At 34.1% G+C, this 17,212-nt stretch overlaps 1 protein-coding gene across 3 annotated transcripts in view; it reads right to left on the bottom strand.

The window, feature by feature from the left end:
- LOC124292641 (two pore potassium channel protein sup-9-like) overlaps positions 1-17,212 on the bottom strand; it is a 1,036,556-nt gene that overhangs the window by 1,016,119 nt on the left and 3,225 nt on the right. For 2 of the 3 annotated variants that reach the window (XM_046729984.1, XM_046729983.1), the window contains exon 2: positions 497-529. The exons of the other annotated variant lie outside the window; for it this stretch is intronic. The gene's annotated coding sequence lies outside the window, so the exon portion shown is untranslated. The remainder of the gene's footprint in view (positions 1-496; positions 530-17,212) is intronic. 3 annotated transcript variants of the gene reach the window in all.

A 17,212-nucleotide genomic window follows, 5' to 3' on the forward strand; every position in this document is an offset into this window, starting at 1 on the left:
CCCGCAACGTATGGGATGGAAATATAGCTTTTTTGATTGGTTTGTGTAGTAGTTACATCGATATTGTTGTTAGGGCTGGTCGATGACAAGATGGAATCGTATTTAAACTTTATATGTTTGTTGAGCAGGCGAGGTGGATAGTCGTTTTTACTTAGTACCTGCTGAATCAAGGACAAATTTTTTTTGTGAAATTCGATACTTGAGAGTCGGATCTCTCTGTCAACTAAGCAATTAATCGTTCCAATTTTGTATGATCTGGGATGGTGAGAAAAAAATTCATTTGAACGACCCTCAGTTATTAGCTATACTTTTTGCCTTGAAGTGTTTGACAGCAAATTTGAAAAATTTCGAGATATTGATAAGGTACAATAGCATAACTACCATTTCATATATCAATAGAATGGGGGTGTACAGCTACCAAAGTTTGATGCCTTATTGCATGAAATACGAACTTGGTGCGAGTCATGCAAGATCTGGGTGTTGGCGTCATACTTACCATCTAAATCAAATGCAGAGGCAGATACGGTATCTAGAACAGACAATTTAGATAAGGAGTGAGAAATGTCGGAATCTGCTTTCCAAAGCGTTGTATGCAAATTTGGGCAGTACGACATAGATTTATTTGCATTTAAAATTAATAAGACAATTATCCCATTTTGTTCGTGACATCAGGACCCATACTCATTTGCCATAGATGCTTTTACCATCTCTCGGAAAATTGCGAATTTTAAGCCTTCTTCTTCTTCTATCTGACCCACTCTGAGGAAGATTAATATAGATCAAAATAGAGGAACTGTTGTGGTACCTGCATACCCCACACAACCATAGTGTCCGGTGTTTCTTTCATTATTAGAAGAACAACCACTGATATTAGAACCTGATATCAATCTTTTACTATCACCTGATAGGAATCTCCGGCATCCAAGGGCGTAGACCACGTCCCTCATGGTAGAGAAATTATCAACCAAGAATTCCTAAATAAAAACGCATCAGAAGAGACAGTCGAGATTTTATTAACATCCTTATCAGCATCAACGCTGAAGCCAAATAATAGTTGTTTAAAAGAATGATGGGCTGTTTGTAAAGAAAACAAATACGAAGTGTACAGATCAAAAAGCGCTGAGATACTAGTATTATTAAAAAGAAAATTTCAATCTGGTGCAGCATATGGGTCCTTAAATTCAATAAGGTCAGCGAAATCACTGATATCAGGGAATAATGTATTCTTAAGATGCTGTAATAAACAGATTTTTCAAGGGCGTATTTGGATTGAGACTACAGGGACCAAAATAAACCAGCATGTGATACCCTGAAACAATTGTTGTCGATATATAAAAGTTGTCAGATATCACAAAAATGACTTTCAAGCAGATCACTGAAAACGCCTACTGGTTCTTATTGTTATGGCTCATCCCGTTCAAATATTATCACTAATAAAACTGGAAAATATTTATAGATTCGGAAAAGGGCTGGAGACAAGAATACCGGATCTGATAAAAACATCTAAGCCAGGTGCAGATTAACCTTAGCTGGTGTTACCCCGTTCTCAAGAGAGGCCAAGGTTACGTGTTGCCATAGCTCTCTTAGATTATTTAGAGACCACCAAAGATATACAAAAATGATGAATACATTTTTTTTATTCCGTTACGAAAATCTCATGGGTTGGTTAGTTCCCAAACACTCAATAGATGGTTAAAAAATGTATTGAACAAAGCTAGTACAGATACCACAGTTTTTGTGGGTTATTGGAAAATGTCCTCACGACGTCAGAGCCTGGTTGTTGGCGTCATTTCGTCACCAAATAATCAAAGTTTTAATTTTTATGGAGGGAAATCGTAATTTTTAGGGTTTCAAATTGCTCATGTCACATAAATTAATGAAATGTAATCAATAATATACCTATTCTATTATCGAAGCGAGAAAGAAAAAACCTCATGGGTGTAGTAGACGATCAATTACTTATTTTTGATGTGCTAACGTTTCGGTCGAGGCAAAGGTCGACCTTCATTAGAGCCTGTAAATCGAAAATTGTACAATTGCAAATTTCCGTATTATTATTATTTTTTTTTTTTCTTTAGTGAAAACAATTTATAACGATGTATAGAGTAACTATTAAACATTATCAACAATCCGAATAACAAAATCAATCACCGAGCATAGTTTTAACATAAAGAACAAGAATATAAATATTTAACGTTGTGTTTACAACAAAGCAGTTATAGCATTCCGGCTGATAGTGGAAAGTACGAGTATTTTTGGCAAAAAATCAAGTGCATTTAAGTTATAACGATATATTCAATATTGAAGCTGTTATTAAATCAAGCATATTAAGAGATATTTTGTAAAACTTACGAAAACATTACTTCCATTAGCGTCTGAGTTGTTCTTGGTTAGATGTTTAGAGGAGAAGTGCCAGTATTTGAACGGTGATATATGAACTTTGTCAAACGGTCGATACCTTACAATCGATTGGTTATGGCGAGAGTTTTCGAAGTGGTGCAAAATATCTCTTAATTTACAGAAGGGGGCGTATAAATTACTTAAACCATCTACATATGAACGTTTGTTAACTGTGTTGTTTTTTTTTTTTGATGTTGATCATCTTCTTGATTGATCGGCGATAATGATCGGTTTCTGAAGTTATAATTTTAACGTTGACAAAATAAAAATTGTGTCCTTTAGTGGCGCAGTGGTTTACTAAAGCAGATCTCTCAAAATCTTTAATTTTACAATCACATTTGTGTGAGTAAATTATTTTATGCAAATGTTCTACATAACACATATCACAATCAATGCAGTCAATTTGGTAAACAATATTAGATTTATCCGTATGTGGTACCTTATCTTTTAATTTGGTAAATAATAATGCATTAGTGTTGGTGTTTTTGCAAAGTAATTTTACACCATATTTACTGAGGATTTTACGTAGTTGTTCAGATAACCCTGTAACATATGAAACTACAGAGCACGTTTTGAACTCGTTACGATTGTTATTATATTCGTCTGTTGTATCAAATTTGTAGGAATTATATAATTTGTGGTTACGTTCAAATTGGACTTTTTTAATTAGTGTAGAAGGATAACCGTTATGCACCAATGTGTCTGAATTTAACTTTAGATTTTCTTTTCGAGTACCGGATCAGCTAAATTCAAATCTCTGTCAGAGAGGCCTGTTATGACGCTTTTCTTAGAAATTAAAGGATGGTGAGATTCAAAATTCAAAAAACGACCTGACCAAGTTGGTTTTCTGTACCAGTTAATGAGTAAACGATCATTTTTCTTTATTACTAAGATGTTTAAAAGACTCAAGGAGTTATTGACTTCTGTTTCATATGTTTTTTAGTAAGAAAAAAATTTTTCAATTTCAATCTCACCATCCTTTAATTTATAAGAAAAGCGTCATAACAGGTCTCTCTGACAGAGGTTTGAGTTTAGCTGATCCAACACTCAGAAAAAAAATCTAAAATTAATTTCAGACACATTGGTGAATGACGGTTATTCTTCTACACTAATTAAAAAAACTCCAATCTGAACGTATCGACAAATTATATAATTCCTACAAATTTGATACAACATACGAGTATAATAACCGAGATGTTTTGTACCAGTTCGAAAACTCTCGCCATATCCAATCGATTATAAGGTATCGACCGTTCGACAAAGTTCATATATCACCGTTCAAATAGTGGCACTTCTCCGTTAAACATCTCACCAACAACAACTCAGGCGCTAATGGAAGTCATGTTTTCATAAGTTTTACAAAATACCTCTTAATATGCTTAATTTAATAATAGCTTCAATATTGAATATATCGTTATAACTTAAATGCTCTTGATTTTTGTCAAACATACTCGTACTTTGTACTATCAGCGGCCATGCTATAACTACCTTGTTGTAAACACAACGTTATATATTTATATTCTTGATCTTTATGTTAAAACTTATTAATATTGATATGTTCGATGATTGATTTTGTTATTCGGATTGTTGATAATGTTTAATAGTAACTCTATACATCGTTATAAATTGTTTCCACTAAAGAAAAAAAAAAATAATTATAATAATATGGAAATTTGCAATTGTACAATTTTCGATTTACAGGCTCTGATGAAGGTCGACCTTTGCCTCGACCGAAACGTTAGCACATCACAAATAAATAATTCATCGCCTACACCCATGAGGTTTTCACTTTCTCGCTTCATTAGATTCTACGATCAAGAAATATTACATATATGTTCTATTATCCACACGCAATAAAACACGGTCAACGATCAGCCGTCAGCCTGGTTGCATTAGTTTGATTTTTTTCAAGCAGATGATGCATTGCAAAGTGACAATCCCAATAAGACCCGCCATGCAGCGATGTGGCTGCGCGCAGAAAAGATAATAGGCTGAAGCGTGATTAAAAGTATTGCGGGGTGGTCGACTAAGACGACAGTATTTGCGAGGTTCAACAATATATCAATTACGACACCAAATGGTACATTTGCAATATCGATACTGAAGTAAAATATACAGGGTTGACGTCAAGAAGATTGTAAGTCCCATTTTGAATAAAAAAACAACGAAAAATAACGAAAGATTCTAGCGCCAAACACCTCCGTGTAATCTTGAAGAACGATTCTCGAAATGTAATTGACGAACAAACGAGCTTATCTGTATGTGAAGATCGATCGTAATTATGTTCGAGATGATTATACCCCACACAGTTTCTCATTCCCGAAAACCGTAATTGTGTAATAATCTGCAATTCTGTAGACCTTCTTTACTGTCAAGCTCTACAATATGCAAATTGAAGGCGTGTCTGCTAGATGGCAGCTCAGAGTGCGCTGAAATTGAAAACTCTGGATGGTGTGATATTTCTGAATAACGTAAACTACTACTTGTAATTATCTCAAACGAGGCTCTCACATAATTACGATCGAACTTCACATACAAGTAAGTTCGTTTAATCATTAATTATCATCATAATTATCATATTGTTCTGCGTTATTCATATCAAGAAATCGATTACTAATATATGTACAGGAATTTGTTCGCTATGTGAATGTACAGGAATACGTAAATAAATTCACAGTAGAGTTTCAAGGAGCAGGATTCTGATTGTGAGGACTACTTGGAGTAAGTGGACAGTCCCGTAAAAAAGCTCCCTTTTTTCTGTAGGTTGATCCTTGGGTGAGCTTAGACTGAGGAAACACGAACTGGCGTGGTAATTGTAATCGAAGGCCAACGATGCTCGAATTAAGCGATCAGAGCGTAAGGAAAGCAAGATACTCCACCATTAAGATTTATCTGATGCGACTGATATTGATAGTCTCCAAGTTGCTCGGGACTTTTTTCAGGACACCCGGAGCCTCGGTTGCGCACAGCTAGATTTTCGAAAGATATCAACTACCAGAGATCGTATAATTGAGTCGTATATAACGGCGATAAAGAAAACGTCGAAAGAAACGGCGACGTATAAAAAAATCAAGCATCATTGTCCGTCATTCCAAACTGCTCCTTCGTGTGACATCCAGTGATGCATAAAAAATAAAACATATTTGTTCAATGATATTTCTCAAAAGTTTATTTATATTTGTTTCGCATTCAATTCCAGCGTTAATTACGGGCCTTGTCATTAGCATCTCAAATGTTTTCTTAGATCAATTGTTGAGGTTCTCTTCAGAGTATAATGTTTGATCAATAAAGTATCGAATGAAAAAAGTTGTAAAGTGTGCCTAAAATTAATGAAATTGAATTTTAAGAATTTTACAGAAAATTTTGTTGGTGAATAAATCACTTTAAAGTGTTCTAAATTAAATTGTTAAAAATATTCGCGTATCGAAATACACGAGAGTTGATAAGAAACATCAACATATCGTTCAGAAACCCATCGTTATTGCTATCACAAACGCAATTCATGTAATTTATATTACTCCCACAGTATCCAAGGAGCCCGAAGCTCTTCGATCTCCATTTTCGACAGATACATTGCTACTCCAGGGCAACTTCATAATCTAAATCATACAGGCTATGCTAATGAAACGTGGATATTTAGATGTTTCATTAAAAATAGCTACTCCTATAAAACGGCTAAAGGAGACTAAAGAGTTTTGTAATATCAAAATACGGGTACGACATTTTAACGTGCAGATTTTCTGATGCACGTGACTATTAGATCATACATTTGGAATATCTCTAAATTCTCATCCACCGAAATGCCAGCTCCTGAAACACTTTGCCTATCGTAATTCTGAGTCCCTCAGTATTCTTTGTTCAAATACAACTTCATGAAATAACTATGTGCGTAAACTATTTTCCTTAAACATTCTGAACTGCCAAGTCAGCTCAAAGCCTTATCTTTTATTTCACCTGTAATAATAAGAATTGGCTTATTGCATGCTACTTGTAGTTTTAAGATAGTTTTCACTTTCGTAATTGATCCTAGTACCATTCACAGAGTACTTCGTAGCCAGAGTGTTGGATATATGTAGGACATTTTTACTTAGGTTTAGATCAGTCATTTATTAATCAACGACGTTTCGGTCGAGCCCCGGCTGATCACCTTCAGGGTACTCAAAAAAATTACAAATGCTTATCCCGATATTCGTATAAAAACGTGTTCTTAGACAGCAGACGTTATTCCTTATTTTTCATTCAAGACAATTTCATATTAAATTACTCACATTGTATGACCAACAGAGACAGCAACTATTTTTCAACGCGTGCGTGTCATGACCTCTTAGAAGTTAAACGCGCATTACATGCGACTTTTACGTTCACGTTAATTTTAACATAATAATTTGAAACAAAAGAGAAACATTATGAATTACTATTGTGAAATAAGGATGTTGTGCGTGTGAAGGCCTTGAAAGAAGCAGCGTATATTAGGTAAGAGGTTCATCTCATTTGCCTTGAAAACTGCTCTGAATGTTCAATTTATTTAGTAATTGAACCAAATTTATGTTCATCTGGTCAGGTTAACTAGGATGTATTTTAGAACTTCAATTTTACTCTAGCGTATGCTTCAACGTAAATTTTTTGCAGTAGTTCAACTTTTGTCTATATTCAATCAGAGTGAAATTAAGAAAAGACTTTATTATACTGCGATAGTATATTTTGCAACTAGTGCGGGAAACTGGCAATTCCTGACGCGTCTGAGATTTGTAGGACAAGCGATTGCAGCATTCACACGAGTCGTTGTCTAGAATAAAATTTCACTGTTCGGTATCGATGTTTGAAAATCTATCCCATTCCTTTCCGTTTCGTCCATCCATTTTGTACCGCTCCCATACACCGGTAGATGGAGTGATACGGATCGTTTTGATTCCAACCATCTCTTTACATTACCACTTCATCGAGTTTCTTAGTTACGTCAAAGAGTATAAAAGAAGCAATTATTCATCGCTGCAGTGTTTCGATTCTGGAATACTTTGTAGTGAGAGAATGAGTTCGAGGAAAAATCAATCATGCACTTACGTTACTCACATACAATTCATCAGGTTATTCATCGGTGACAGATAAGTGTTCTTTCCTTTGATTCAAAAGAATGTAGATAATTCAGATTATACAATGAAATCATAAGGTTAAAATTCGTAGCTGAGATAACCAAACATTAGAAAAATTACTGATTTAAAACTGTGAAATTTTTAGAAGTTCAATTTTTAAAATATGAATACATTTTTTGTTTCATTACGGTTAAGTGAATCTGAGACACGTCCAAAGATACGTAATAACAAATCCCAGAAGTCCATCATAATTCAAAGTACCTACTAACATTACGAACTTTAGCCTCATCAAATATCAATCAGTTCAAGATCTTCAATTCCAAAAAAATAACTATGCAACCAATTCAAATGAAATTGTTTAATTATAAAATCCAGACTTCGGTAGTAATTATATTTTTTTTATAATTATAATATTTTTAAACGATGTTTCAAATCTCAAGCAGATTCAATTACAGTACCAATTCCTGACTTCGATATAATTTTCTGTCAAGGGGGTCTAACTTGGACTTGGTCTTGGTCTAAGTTAAACTTAAGTGTTGACAGTGTCAACAGCTTTACTGTAAATTCTGTCGAGGTTTTTGTGTATTGGCCAATCTTTGTAAAACTGTACACATCGCTGATCCATTCGGCTTAGATCGAATGTAAATTTCTTTTTCGACACTCTGATAATTAGTATTACGTAGAAGACGAAAGATTTTTATAACATCGTTACTATTTTTCCACGGGCTGTGAATATGGTAATTTAAGAAAAATGCACAAGAAGTAACTGAGATATTTGAACTATTTACTAGCCTAAGCAATTCAAAACTTCTTCGAATTTACTTAAATTTATCCTTGTTTATCGCGAAATTATAAATACCGTGCAACTTGATATAAAAACTGCCAAAAAAAATTGGCATAAGAGTGCAAAACCGTTATACTGAAAAACGTTAGAACTACGGCAAATCTTATTAGAAAATTCTTCTTTTCTCGGTGCAGGTAAATCGATTCAAGCTTTGGGAAAGTTTGAAAGTATTTGCGATTGTGCTTGTAGGCTGGCTCGAGAAAATTCGAAGGTCGATATCAGAATACAAAAAAAAAATGAAATTCAAGTATCAGTAGCGTACCATAACCTCAAAGTGACAAAGATCTGTTGTTAGTATATTTAGTGTTTTCGTCAATTTGTTTTACTTTTTCGAACCAACCCACGAGCACAATCGTAAGTACTATCATTTGCTAAAATTTGAAGAGATTGCATTACTTAGAAAAAATACGGATTGTAAAATATGATCTGCTTCATTTGATCGAGGGCTGACAATCCATTAACACAAATATAAAAAAATATTGTTGTGGTGGATCTTGGAAGTGTAGGTCTTTGATTAACAACAAATTTTGCCGTCAACGTTTCGACTATGATTAGAGTCATCCTCAGGACGTGTTTAATGCATCTATTTTAATTAAAAATTATTACCCGCCGGGCCTATTATATAGAATCATCAATCAAAGGTATAAAAAAATCCGAGAACAAGACAACAATAACTCCTTGATCCCAACAAATAAAGAGAACTTAACCTTTATTTCTATTCCATAAGTTAATGGTTTGTTTGAATCACTAAACTGAACGTTTAAAAAATACAACGTACAATTTGTGAGTAAAAATGTCAATGACTTACGCTTGTTTTTTGATACAGGGAAAGATAGACTACCATTTGAAAAACAATCAAACTTACAATGAGTATACAAAATCTGTTGCAAGGATTGCAACAAGCCATATATTGGACAAACTAGCCGTTGCTTAAATGTACGAATTAATGAGCATAAAAACAATTTCAAAGACTCAGACGACCATCATACGGCATTAACAAAACATGCATTGTCCTTAAACCACCAGTTTGATTTTGATAATATTAGGATATTACATAAAGAACCTCGATATTATAATCGACTAGTTTTAGAAATGTGTAATATCGCGAATCATATTAATTCGGTCAATCTTAGGCAAGACATAGAAAACTTAAGTGAAATTTATATTAAACTAATCACTGATATGAAGTCGTAGGCAGTTGAACGACCTTTTCATCTGTATGCTTAAGAACGACCTTCTCACTTATTTCACACTTTTTATGTCTCTAGTTACTCTCCTCTTCTTATCTATGTCACTCGGTACAAGAAACGGATTATATTCTATTTACTCATTGTCCTCCGACTTTCTTTCGGTAACGTTTTTATGACAGAGTGTTGTTGTATTCTGAAAATTTGACCTGTTAGTTGTTTTTAATCATCAATAAAGGTATTCGAACGACCTTCTCAATAGCGGGATGTGAACGACCGCTCACTTGTCTCACACTTTTTATATGCATTTGTTTACTTTCTTCTTCTTATCCATGCTCACTCGCTACAAGAAATGGGTTTATATTCTACCCACCCATCCTCTCCAACTCTCTTTCTATAACGATCTTTAGACAAAGTGGTTGTGTGTGAAGAAAAAAACTTTTCTGACTAGTTCGCCATTTTAACCATCAATAAACCTAATGGAGCGATGGGAGATAAAGAAAATAAAAAAAGTGACAACCAACATCATAACCGTGTTATTTTATCGATTTACTTCTCACCGTTTTTAACATTTGATTACGTTGTATAAGGTCAGTTTCCTTTGTTTTTATATACATAGTTTATGTTTTATTTTTTTTATTATTATTTCTACTTTTATTATACATGTATTATTAAGATTGTTCCGATTTGGCACCAACAACGTATTGTAACTTATTGTTTCTAATAGATGCATTAAATATGTCCTGAGGATGACTCTAATCAGAGTCGAAACTTTGACGGCAAAATTTGTTGTTAATAAAAGACCTACATTTCCAAGATCCACCACACACTTATACTACAAGGTCAAGATCATTTTCAAATAAAAAAAATATTTTTCAATCACCGACTTCCCAATCTTACGAATAATTTTCGGTCCACCGCTACGCTATTGATATGTATTTTCACTCCATTGTGGTTTTATTTTGTTTGAATTAATATTCTCCCCCAGGCTTTGGTACCCCACAACCTGTTATTTTGAATATATGACGTTGATTGTACAGTGTTCCACAATTTCGTCATGAACCGGTACGTACTTTATTTACGTTCATTCGTATTTTCTCTCACACGGAGAAATTTTAAATTCCAAAGATATTTCAAAAAAGTCCGAAAGGATTGATCTGCATCTGTAGTTACAATTCTAGGATAATATTGTTGTATAAATAACGTTGCTCTTTTTGACAGAAAATGTATTTCGACTTCTTTTTCAATAAATGTACCAGGCGTTCCTGTAGTCACAATTTTCTTCAACATGATCATTATTATGATTATTCGTAATTTTCGTAGACTACTGTACATGACTATTAATTTTACGCCATTCTAATTCTAATACAAGTCTCAAACGGAAAACTTTTTCGGTGATCGAACATTTGGAATGTTATCAAAACGCATGATACTTTATGCATACACTATATTTGAAAAAAAATCATTTTACATGAGTTCCGACACTGAAACTTCATCGAAATTCTCTGTCAAAAACGAGTTTTTTTTTTTTTTTTATACGATGTAAACTTTGCCATCCCGTGTAGAAAATGTATAAGTTTTATGATAATTTCTCGGAATAGTTATCAATCGATCGATTGATCTTTTAGTTTCGCTCAAATATGTTCTCCACTTATATATTACATCTGGAGAAATCTTTTAATAAGTATATATGTAACAAGTATTATAGTAAATCTTCTCTTAACAAGTCGTCGCATCGTGTTGTTTGTTACATTCGCGCTGGTACGATTACATCTACAGCTGCAATGCCTTCATGGCCGAAATCGAATCAAATAATTGATTTTTTGACTTATTTGACTCGATTCGACCTACGACACCGAAAATCCATCACACAGGGTATAAGATTGATGAAAATCGCATCAACTCCTACCATTGAAAAGCAAATTGAATGCTAATTGAGATAACAATTACTCAGTGGAACAATCTATCTTTAATAAAACTACCAGTCAATAATATATCACAAATTCGCGAATGCTGAAAACTGTAACGTAACCTTCTAATATAGCATACCTATGATAAAATGCTATGCATATTTTAATGAGTTGAGCCAAAAGTTTTTAGAAAAATTGCAGTCAGGATACTATAAAACACTTTCTAGGAGAGCTTAGAATCTACGCCAGACGTAATACAGCAATCCTGACGTGAGTACAAGGTATAGTGTAACAACGCTGGGCAAAATATTAATTGAACAATAATGATTCTGCGATGGATGAGGGGAAGAGGACTACCTTAAAATTTGATGTACAACAATCATGAGATCATTTGAAAGCTCTGAAACCTCCTGAAATGTATAAAATCTCTGAAACTACATGAAATCCCTTGAAAATCTGATAAAATATTGTGAAATCACCGAAAATCTCTGAAATCCAATGAATTATTCGGAACCCTATGAAAGTTTTTGAAATTTTACATATCATGTAAAATTGTTTTGATTTGTTTGAAATAGTGTGAAGTTCTGTGAAATTATTCCAAACCTGATGAAACCCTATAAAATCATCTGGAATTTCTTACGCTTTTAAAATCATATAAAATCCCTGAAATTCTTTGAAATCATTTCACATGTCTAAGATCACGAATGGGTATGCGCGAAAAACTTGAGTTTTATGTAACAAAAGAGCGTATATTAACAAGATCACGCAGGAAGCTGTCTCAAATTGGAAGGCAATATACGCCGCGTGACAAAATTATCAGGACGTATATCAACATGATCAACATGATCACATAGAAAGTTGGATAAAAGTTAAAGACTTATACGCCTCTCGGGTTCTAGTCAGATTCAAAAATAAATGCAAAATGTTTTTTGCGCGCTTTCGATTTTAGAATTAGCCAACGGCCAAAATAAGAAAAAAACAGCTTATACGCCATTCGATTTTAAACAGTTACCAAAATAATTTTTAATAAAGCGGCTCATACGCTCTTTTGAATTTAGTCAATAGCGAAAATGATCAAATATGGTGATAATAATTATGCAATGTACCCCCAAGATTGTTATAAAAAAAAGGATAAATCGTTTAAATCGGAACCAAATAACTTTATCAAAAAACGTATCAGACAAAAGTTGTAGGCGACAAAAAAAATGTGAAAGTATCCTACTTTCATCCACGTATCTCCAAAAATAAGGCAGAGAAAACAAAAAACCGTTTAAATGAGGACCTGAGGGGGGAGGTGAAAACGCCAAAGTTTTAAATAATTAGAAAAATGTTAAATTTGTATATATGCGACAGACATATCTAGCATCCCCACCATCCCAGTGGTGCTCCGTCTAAACAGCAGTTCTGTTTAAAAATACATTTGCATTCGCCTTTTTCTCCCTTATTTGTTCGGATACGAAAATGAACGTAGGATACCGTTTGACGTATTTTTTTTTGTGGTCAACATCTTTCGTTTGAGATATTTATTTACTAAAGTTACGAGGTTTCCAATTCAACGGTTTAACCCTTGTTTATACATATAATGATCTCGGAAGTTGATTGCAAAATTATTACCACGATTCGATTCAGCGTAATCGAATTACCCATGGTTCGAGTTTCTAAATTGATACCTAAAAAGTACTACCTTCCAATTTTTCCTGGCCTATAATGTCCGCGTGGTTATGGATTAGTCAGTCTCGTGAGAGTGCAGCGCGAGATAAGGATGCGGGGTAACGAAAGACGTCTACTCGGTTATCCACGTGTCGAAATCCGAGCCCACCGCCCTCGTCGTCGCCTCCGGAAACGGTTTATTCGCAGTTAGCTCACCGCGCACGTCATCCATCCGCGCTGCACCACCGCCGCAGTGTCGGCGTCGCGTCGAAAATATAGAGTCGAGTCAACCCTGTACCAATTTATATTGCTTCACGCTACCTGCATTTAATTACGACACCAACTCGACTGATCCATTTACTGTGTTCAGTCGGGCAGCTCCCGTTACAATTTCCAGTAACTTTACGCTAGTCTTCACGTACGTTAATCTAGATTCAGAAACTTCGCTTCTCTCCTTCTCCTTTCCAATTTGAATCCGCGATGATTCGTGTCTTGTGGACTTGAGATATCGATATTTAGGTTTTGGATTATTTTTAATAAATAAAGAAACACCTTATCGCACTGACTGTAAGTCAATTACAGGTTTCTTGTACTTTTATTTATATTATACTTTTTCCGCTTTCGTTGTGTCGATTTCTTGCTAATAGTGACAGCTCATAGCCTCATTACCGATACAGATTGATGATCTTTTGCCGCTCCACTGACCTAACTTTAAAATCAATTTCGTCATTTTCTTGATGTTTTTTCCAACTAGGAAGTTATTATAATTTTTCGAAATATTTCGTGCATTTGATGTAATTAATAGGATTGTTTGAAAATAATTTTTCCCGTTTTTGGCCTTTTATTCGCGCTTTTGCTGGTTTTATATTAATCTTTTGCTTGTATTATTTGTACCGTGTAAATATGTTATTTAGCTTCTGAGGACGGCCCTCCTCAAAGGGCCGAAACGTCAAGTAATTGACAGTGTTATATTGGACCTAAAACACTGAGAATTTGCACTCACCTGATTGAATAAGGTCGAAGAAAATCTTTAATAAACCAGATTCTCCGAACTATACATTGAAAAATAATTTGAAATCTCAGGTGGTCAGACCCGGTTTTCAACGTCATACCGATGTAACATTTACGATACATTATTTGTTTGGAAATCATTACGAAACCGTTTTTCTTTCACATTTCAATTCCCCGTTCCCATTAAAATCAGTTAAATGGAGAAGGCCGTCTGCGATAATAAAATTGTCTGTACTAATGATTGAAGAACTTTTTCGCAATAGTAATCACCTAAAATCATACGCAAATATGCTACTACGCAGTTTATCAGAAACTTAAAAATACTACTGCATTGATGGATTAGATCCCTTCCAGCAATAATCATGCAACGTCGGCTCACGATATTCGAGTTTTCGAGTCAAATTTAGTAAACACTGCCGTTTTCAGTTACCGTATAACTTACCAGAGAATATACAAGACTTTTTGTTTTCCAAGCGTCAGGTTCTTTTCAATTTTATCTTTGTACTGCCCATGGTAACGTCATATACATATACTAGATTGTCCAATATTCAGATTTAAAAAAATTGAAAAATACTAGGAAGTTAATTAGACGCCGGAAATTAATGAGATCGATTGCCCGGCTACGTGCAGGGACGTAAGAAAAAAAAACAGGTTCACAAGTTCAACCACCGTGGTTAAAATCATACAAACCTTGTTTTTGATTGACGACGAAACAAAGCATTGATAAAGGTATACACCATACAGGAAAAATAACACCGTATAGGATGAAATTGACAGCACAGCTTCATTGTATTCCATAGATGTCGATTAGGGTAAAATTTTAACTGCAGGGTATTTCTCCCAAAATGATAATTTAGCATTACAAGAAAAAAAAAATGACGAATAAAGATTCTTTATTTGTGCTTATAAATTTTTAAATGAGCTTCAAATTTAATTGATACAGTGTAATTACACGATAGCGAAACTGATTTTTTGATTGTAAGGATTTTATCGTACCTACTTCGTAGAAATTAACTATTCTTCGGGAGAAATGACACAAGTCTTTGCTTTAACTATTGTACTACCATACTTCAATATAATTAACTTCTTAGAATTCTTCTTCCATATCGCTCGTTCCGCGTCAAACCGTACGATTTTCGGTAAAAATTTTAATCAATGATTCCGATTATTCTTAAATTTTACAGACGCATTCTACTAATGAAATAATGGAACACGTGTTTCGCGAAAAAAATTTTACGATTTTTTTTTAAGATGTGCATGGTTGAAACTTGCAGGAAATCACAAAGAACGTCGCGCATGCAAACATTCAAACTACTGTATCTTCGAATGCATTGGTCTTACAAAAAAATGCAAGAAATCGATTTTGAAGATCTTGAGTCATTCTATGCAGTGATTTATTTCAAATTTGCGTTTGACATTATTGAATAATTATTATTTTGTTTATAAATTTCATTTGCTATTTTCATCATTAACTCACCGACTTAAAATTTTGAAAAGCATATCATCGTGTTTCCACTTCAATTCTGTAGTAACAGTCAAAATATGAAAATAGAGTTCGAATGTGGTCTATTTTTTTTTAATACTCAAAAAGATTGCGACCGCGCGGCGCGCTGTCGTCAGCGCAGAGTACGTTTACACAGGGACGGTAGGTAAAACGGAAATATAGCGTTAAACATGAATTAACGACTCAAGTGAGTGTTTATTTTTATTTTTTGCATACATTTGCAATAGTCCACTTAATAGCTAACGACGTAACTTTTACTTCAATTTTGTCGTTTTCTTTTGGAATAAATGAATGGTCCATTCAAGTTCCGCGAATCATCTTCGCTTTCTTAAAACGGTTTTGGAGTTCTTGAGCTTCCGTTTTATAATCATCAAGAGAAAAGAATCCGGTATTAATATTTTTAATATTTTCGTTAACCCACATGAAAAATTTGGCAGGGTTATTTATTGGGTCGCTTACATTTTGCAAACTTACTCTTGCAGCTAATCTTTTGATTTTGCCTCCCAAACCATCGCAAGGTCCTTTTCCATGAAACTCTCAAAACAACTCTGACGAAGTGTCCGTCTGTACGCATGCGCTTTCAAGACGACAGACCTGCAACTGAGAGTTAAGCCGCCGCGTCACGCGGTCGCACTCTTTTGGAGTATTAAAAAAAAATAGACCCCATTCGAATTCCATTTTCAAATTTTGACTTTCTTCAGAATTGAAGTGGTAACACGATATTCTTTTCAAAATTTTATGTTGACGAGTTGGTGATGAAAATGGCAAGCGAAATTATAAACAAAAAAATTAATATTTAACAATGTCAAACGCAAATTTAAAATATATCACTTCCTAGAATGGCTCAAGATCTTCAAAATCAATCTCGTACATTTTTTTTCACGACCAATGGATTCGAAGATACAGTAGTTTGAATGTTCGTATGCGCGACGTTTTTTGTGATTTCTTGCAATTTTCAACCATGCATATCTTCTTCAAAAGAAATCGCAAATCTTTTTCGCGAAACACCTGTTCCATTATTTCATGAGTAGAATGCGTCTGGAAAATTAAAAAAAAATCGAAGTCATTGATTACAATTTAGTGTACGGTTTGCCGTGTAACAAGCGATATATGATTTAAGTATTAAAAACAGAAACGCGGATTTGAAATTATATTCGTTCGCAAGTTTCCATTGCACAAACGAATTTATTCCTTGGGCAAGTACCAACTTCATGTTAGGAAAAATATTATTTTCTACTTATATTAATCGTTGTATCTCTTTTCAAGTGAACACTGTTGAACATCAACTCACCATCAGGTTTTTAAATACGAAGGGCATGGCATTTTTCTTTTCACATGAAATACGTTTAGAGAGATACAGAAGAATAACGGTTTTAGCGTCTTTTTTTTGAGAATACAACATGCGAGACATTTTCCACCTTGAAAAATACACGAGAATTAATGTCGAATAGTTTCATTTCAAAAGATTACGCAGGCATTTATTCTAATCGAAAATATAGACTTGCTACAAGAATTACTCGCTCACTTATTCGACGCACTTACGACATACAATTTCTACAAAAACAAGACGGAACTAACGATATGCATCAACGATCACTTAGTTTAGTCAAACAGAT

The sequence above is a fragment of the Neodiprion lecontei genome, chromosome 1, assembly GCF_021901455.1.
Source record: "Neodiprion lecontei isolate iyNeoLeco1 chromosome 1, iyNeoLeco1.1, whole genome shotgun sequence".
Classification (NCBI taxonomy): Eukaryota; Metazoa; Arthropoda; class Insecta; order Hymenoptera; family Diprionidae; genus Neodiprion; species Neodiprion lecontei.